Below are 6,880 nucleotides of genomic sequence, written 5' to 3'. Positions count from 1 at the left end.
TTGACTTGATTTTGATTTGATTCTAGAAACACCCAGAGCCATAGTATGTACACCAAGTAGATATCTAGTAGTTCAGAGGGTCACACCTCTAGAACCACCCAGAGCCATAGTATGTACACCAAGTAGATATCTGGTAGTTCAGAGGGTCACACCTCTAGAACCACCCAGAGCCATAGTATGTATACCAAGTAGATATCTGGTAGTTCAGAGGATCACTATTCTAACTGTTATTTTAATTCACTGAGAGAAAGAGTGGGGAATAGTTAAAGACCCATTCAGATTAACATGCAGGCAGACACACAAACACACACATTTGTTTTACTATCCTTTGTGGGGATCAAACAATTGATTCCAATTTAAAATCCTATTTTCCCCAACCCCTAACCCTAACCATTAAGCTAACCCTAACCGTAACACTCCCACCAACTTCCCACTTGCTGACTGCTAGCTCTCTGTGAACTCCTCTTCTCTCACTCTCCTCTAGCTCTATTCCATTCTCTTTTCACACATTTCTCCCTCTCTCTACCTTTCCCTCAGTCTCAATCTCACTCTACCTGTCCTCAGTCCCTCTCTCTACCTCACCCTGTCTCTCTCCCTCAGTCTCCATATCTCTCTCTCCCTCTACCTCTCTCTCTCTCTCTCTCCCTCAGTCTCTACGTCTCTCTCTACCTCTCCCTCAGTCCCTCTCTCTACCTCACCCTGTATCTCTCCCTCAGTCTCTACGTCTCTCTCTCTCTACCTCTCTCTCAGTCTCTCTCCCTCAGTATCTAAGTATCTATCAATATTATTTTTTTCAATTCATGGGGCTTTATTGGCATGGGAAACGTGTTAACATTGCCAAAGCAAGTGAGGTAGATAATAAACAAAAGTGAAATAAACAACAAAAGTGAGCAATAAATATTACACTCACAGAAGTTCAAAAAGAGTAAAGACATTACAAATGTCATATTATGTATATATATACAGTGTTGTAACGATGTACAAGTGCTTAAAGTACAAAAGGGAAGATAAATAAGCATAAATATGGGTTGTATTTACAGTGGTGTTTATTCTTCACTGGTTGACCTTGTGGCAACAGGTCACAAATCTAGCTGATGTGATGGCACACTGTGGTATTTCACCCAGTAGATATGGGAGTTTATCAAAATAAGGTTTGTTTTCAAATTCTTTGTGGATCTGTGTAATCTGAGTGAAATATGTGTCTCTAATATGGTCATACATTGGGCAGGAGGTTAGGAAGTACAGCTCAGTTTCCACCTCATTTTGTGGGCAGTGTGCACATAGCCTGTCTTCTCTTGAGTGCCAGGTCTGTCTACGGCGGCCTTTCTCAATAACAAGGCTATGCTCACTGAGTCTGTACATAGTCAAAGCTTTCCTTAATTTTGGGTCAGTCACAGTGCTCAGGTATTCTGCCGCTGTGTACTCTCTGTTTAGGGCCAAATAGCATTCTAGTTTGCTCTGTTTTTTGTTAATTCTTTCCAATGTGTCAAGTAATTATCTTTTTGTTTTCTCATGATTTGGTTGGGTCTAATTGTGTTGCTGTCCTGGGTCTCTGTGGGGTGTGTTTGTGAACAGAGCCCGCAGGACCAGCTTGCTTAGGGGACTCTTCTCCAAGTTCATCTCTCTGTAGGTTAGGGTTAGCCTCGTGGTTAGAGTGTTGGACTAGTAACCGTAAAGGTTATTTAACGGCACTTTTCTGGATTTTGATAATTAGCGGATATCAGTCTAATTCTGCTCTGCATGCATTATTTGTACACTGAGGATATGTTTGCAGAATTCTGCATGCAGAGTCTCAATTTGGTGTTTGTCCCATTTTGTGAATCCTTGGTTGGTTAGCGGACCCCAGACCTCACAACCATAAAGGGCAATGGGTTCTATAACTGATTCAAATATTTTTAGCCAGATCCTAATTGGTATGTTGAATTTTATGTTCCTTTTGATGGCATAGAATGCCCTTCTTACATTGTCTCTCAGATCGTTCACAGCTTTGTGGAAGTTACCTGTGGCGCTGATGTTTAGGCCAAGGTATGTATAGTTTTTTGTGTGCTCTAGGGCAACGGTATCTAGATGGAATTTGTATTTGTGGTCCTGGCGACTGGACCTTTTTTGGAACACCATTATTTTGGTCTTATTGAGATTTACTGTCAGGGCTGAGGTCTGGCAGAATCTGTGCAGAATATCTAGGTGCTGCTGTAGGCCCTCCTTGGTTGGTGACAGAAGCACCAGATCATCAGCAAACAGTAGACATTTAAATTCAGATTCTAGTAGGGTGAGGCCGGGTGCTGCAGCCTGTTCTAATGCCCGCGCCAATTCGTTGATATATATGTTGAAGAGGTTGGGGCTTAAGCTGCATGCCAAATTGAGTCTGAGGCTTTTTTGAAATCAACAAAGCATGAGAAGACTTTGCCTTTGTTTGGGTTTGTTTGTTTGTAAATTAGGGTGTGCAGGGTGAATATGTGGTCTGTTGTACGTTAATTTGGTAAAAAGCCAATTTGACATTTGCTCAGTACATTGTTTTCACTGAGGAAATGTACGAGTCTGCTGTTAAGGATAATGCAGAGGATTTTTCTCAAGGTTGCTGTTGACACATATTCCACGGTAGTTATTGGGGTCAAATTTGTCTCCACTTTTGTGGATTGGGGTAATCAGTCCTTGAATCCAAATATTGGGGAAGATGTCAGAGCTAAGGATGATGTTAAAGAGTTTTAGTATAGCCAATTTGAATTTGTTGTCTGTATATTTGATCATTTCATTGAGGATACCATCAACACCACATGGCTTTTTTGGTTGGAGTGTTTTTATTTTGTCCTGTAGCTCATTCAAGGTAATTGGAGAATCCAGTGGGTTCTGGTAGTCTTTAATAGTTTATTCTAAGATTTGTATTTGATCATGTATATGTTTTTGCTCTTTGTTCTTTGTTATAGAGCCAAAAATACCCATACATCTCCATTTTGGATAGATAATTCTTCGTATTGTTGTTTGTTTAGTGTTTTCCAATTTTCCCAGAAGTGGTTAGAGTCTATGGATTCTTCAATTACATTGAGCTGATTTCTGACATGCTGTTCCTTCTTTTTCCATAGAGTATTTCTGTATTGTTTTAGTGATTCACCATAGTGAAGGTGTTGACTCAGGTTGTCTCAGGTTGTCATTCTTCATCAAACCATTTGTCATTGTTGTTCATTTTCTTCTGTTTTCTAGTTGAGATATTTAGGTTTGATAGGGAAGCTATCAAATCGGTCAAATATACTGTTATATACTGTTAAGATTTTCTACTGCCAAGTTTACACCTTCACTATGACAGTGGAACATTTTATCCAGGAAGTTGTCTAAAAGGGATTGAATTTGTTGTTGCCTAATTGTTTTTTGGTAGGTTTCCAAACTACATTCCTTCCATCTATAGCATTTCTTAATATTACTCAGAACCTTTGGCTTTGATGACTCATGATTGAGTATCGCTCTGTTCAAGTAGACTGTGATTTTGCTGTGGTCTGATAGGGGTGTCAGTGGGCTGACTGTGAACGCTCTGAGAGACTCTGGGTTGAGGTCAGTGATAAAGTAGTCTACAGTACTACTGCCAAGAGATGAGCTATAGGTGTACCTACCATAGGAGTCCCCTCGAAGCCTACCATTGACTATGTACATACCCAGCGTCCGACAGAGCTGCAGGAGTTGTGAACCGTTTTTGTTGGTTATGTTGTCATAGTTGTGCCTAGGGGGGCATATGGGGGAGGGAATGCTGTCACCTGCAGGCAGGTGTTTGTCCCCTTGTGTGCTGAGGGTGTCAGGTTCTTGTCCAGTTCTCGCATTTAGGCCGCCACAGACTAGTACATGTTCCCTGGGCCTGGAAATGATCGATTTCCTCCGCCAGGAAGGAGAAGCTGTCTTCATTAAAGTATGGGGATTCTAGTGCGGGGGATATAGGTAGCACACAGGCGGCCATTTTTCTCTGTTAAGATAATTTCCTTTAGAATTTCTAGCCAAATGTAAAATGTTCCCGTTTTGATTAATTAATGGAGTGAGTTAGGTCTGCTCTATACCAAATTAGCATACCTCCTGAGTCCCTTTCCTGTTTTACACCTGGTAGTTTGGTGGATGGGATTACCAGCTCTCTGTAACCTAGAGGGCAACCAGTGGGGCCGTCTCCTCTTTTACCAGGTTTCTTGTAGGGTGACAATGTCTGTATTTCTGATTTCTTTGATGAAGTCTAGGTTCTTGCTCTTTAGGCCAAAGGCAGATGAACTCAGGCCTTGGATATTCCAGGATGAGATGGTGAAGGCTTTGTGTTCGATAAAGTGTCCAATGTTGTTGGTCGTGTGGTTTGGCCTCAGGCCATCTATCTCTCTCTACCTCTCCATCAGTTTCTCTCTCTATCTACCTCTCCCTCAGTCTCTAGGTCTCTTTCTCCCTTTACCTCTCCCTCAATCTCTCTCTATCTACCTCTCCCTCAGTCTCTAGGTCTCTCTCTCCCTCTACCTCTCCCTCAGCCTCTCTCTTTCTCTCAACCTTGCCCTCATTCTCTCTCTCTCTGTAGAGACTACAGTCATGGACTAGTGACCTGATGTAGAGACTACAGTCATGGACTAATGACCTGATGTAGAGACTACAGTAATGGACTAGTGACCTGATGTAGAGACTACAGTTATGGACTAGCGACCTGCTAGTATACATGACAGCATGTACACGCATGCGCACACATACACAAACACGAACATGCACACATGCTCACAGACACACACAGCTACACTCTCTCACACACACAGACACACACAGCTACACTCTCTCACACACACACACACACACACAACAATGAGATGTGGAGAGAGGGTATTTTGAAAAGGGGTGCTGCCTCTAACAGGTAGCCACAGTTTGAAATAATGTCATAGTGCATGCCTGTGGGAGCAGAACCACACAGTTTGGTTAGCTGGAATTAGCTTCCTATTTGCCTGCTCGCTCCCACCTGAACAAAGGATGACCTTTACTCTCTCTCAGGTCTGGGGAAGCTCACGAGCAAACAAGCAGAACACTGACAGAGTCATGATTATCCCTCTGCCAACTGAAACTCTTCATCAACCTTCTGTGTGTGAGAGAGGGAGAGCGAGAGAAATCTGTGGCTAACTGAAACTCCCTGTAATGACTTCTCAGGAAGGGGAGGGCAGTAGTAGCATGACACAGTTGGCTGTGCTTCAATAGTGTCAGCTTTCAGACAGGTTGACTGTGTTTCAATAGTGTCAGCTTTCAGACAGTTTGGCTGTGTCAACCTTCAGACAGGTTGACTGTGTTTCATTAGTGTCAGCATTCAGACAGATCCCATGTCTCCAAACACAGATCGTTACTGGGTATTTTATTTACCTTTATTTAACTAGGCAAGTCAGTTAAGAACAAATTCATATTTACAATGATGGAGTGCTTGTTCAGGGACAGAACAACACATGTTTACCTTGTCAGGACAGGGATTCAATCTAGCAACCTTTCGGTTCACTGGCCCAACGCTCTAACCACTAGGCTACCTGCCACCCCTATTAGGAGGAATGGGTCATTACCTTCACAATTTAATTCAAATCAAATCAAATTGGTCACATACGTGTGTTTAGCAGCTGTTATTGCAATTGTAGAGAAATGCTTGTGCTTCTAGCTCCAACAGTACAGTAATATCTAACAAGTAATATCTAACAGTTTCACAACATAACCCAAAATACACGTAAACCTAACTAAGGAATGGATTACGAATATATATACATATATGAAATGTCAGTTCGGCATTGGATTGAGACACGGTGGCATAGTATAGAGTACAGTATTTACATATGAGATGGGTGATGCAATATTTACATATAATTAAAGTGACTAAGATACTGTATAACAGTACAGAGTACAGTATATACATATGAGATGAGTAATGTAAGATACAGAGATTATTAAAGTGGCTACTGTTTCATTTCTAAAAGTGGCCAGTGATTCCTAATCTATTTCTATAGGCAGCAGCCTCTAATGTGCTAGTGATGGCTGTTGGCCATTTGATGGCCATTTGTCTGATGAGAAGCTGTTTTTCAGACTCTCGGTCCCAGCTTTGATGCACCTGTACTGACCTCGACTTCTGGATGATACAGGCAGTGGCTCAGGTAGTTGATGGGGCAGCAGGGTACCCTAGTGGTTAGACTGTTGGACTAGTAACTGAAAGGTTGCTAGATCGAATCCCCGAGCTAATAAGGTAAAAATCTGTTGTTCTGCACCTGAACAAGGCAGTCAACCCACTGTTCCTAGGCTGTCATTGAAAATAAGAATTTGTTTTAACTGACTTGCCTGGTAAAATAAATAAAAATGTTCTTGATTATCTTTTTGGCCTTCCTACGGCATCCGGTGCTGTAGGTTTCCAGGAGGGTGGGAAGTTTACCCACGGTAATGGGCAGACCGCACCACCCTCTGGAGAGCTTTGCAGTTGTGGGCGGCTCAGTTGCCGTACCAGGCGGTGATACAGCCTGACAGGATGCTTTCAATTGTGCATCTGTAAAAATTTGTGAGGGTTTTAGGTGTTAAGCCAAATGTCTTTAGCCTCCTGAGGTTGAATATGCGCTGTGTGGTCCTTTTCAGTTTGTCAGTGATGTGTATGCCAAGGCACTTGAAGCTTTCCACCTTCTCCACTGCGGTCCCATCGATGTGGATAGGGGATAGGGGGGGTGCTCCCTCTGCTGTTTCCTGAAGTCCACGATCATCTCCTTAGTTTTGTTGACGTTGAGCCAGAGGTTATTTTCCTGGCACCACACTCCCAGAGCCCTCACCTCCTCGCTGTAGGCTGTCTCATCGTTGTTGGTAATCATGCCTACTACTATTGTGTCACCTGCAAACTTGATGATTGAGTTGGAGGTGTGCTTGGCCACGCAGT

Source organism: Oncorhynchus kisutch, linkage group LG29 (genome assembly GCF_002021735.2).
Source record: "Oncorhynchus kisutch isolate 150728-3 linkage group LG29, Okis_V2, whole genome shotgun sequence".
NCBI lineage: Eukaryota > Metazoa > Chordata > Actinopteri > Salmoniformes > Salmonidae > Oncorhynchus > Oncorhynchus kisutch.
Note: the sequence above shows the minus strand (reverse complement) of the source record.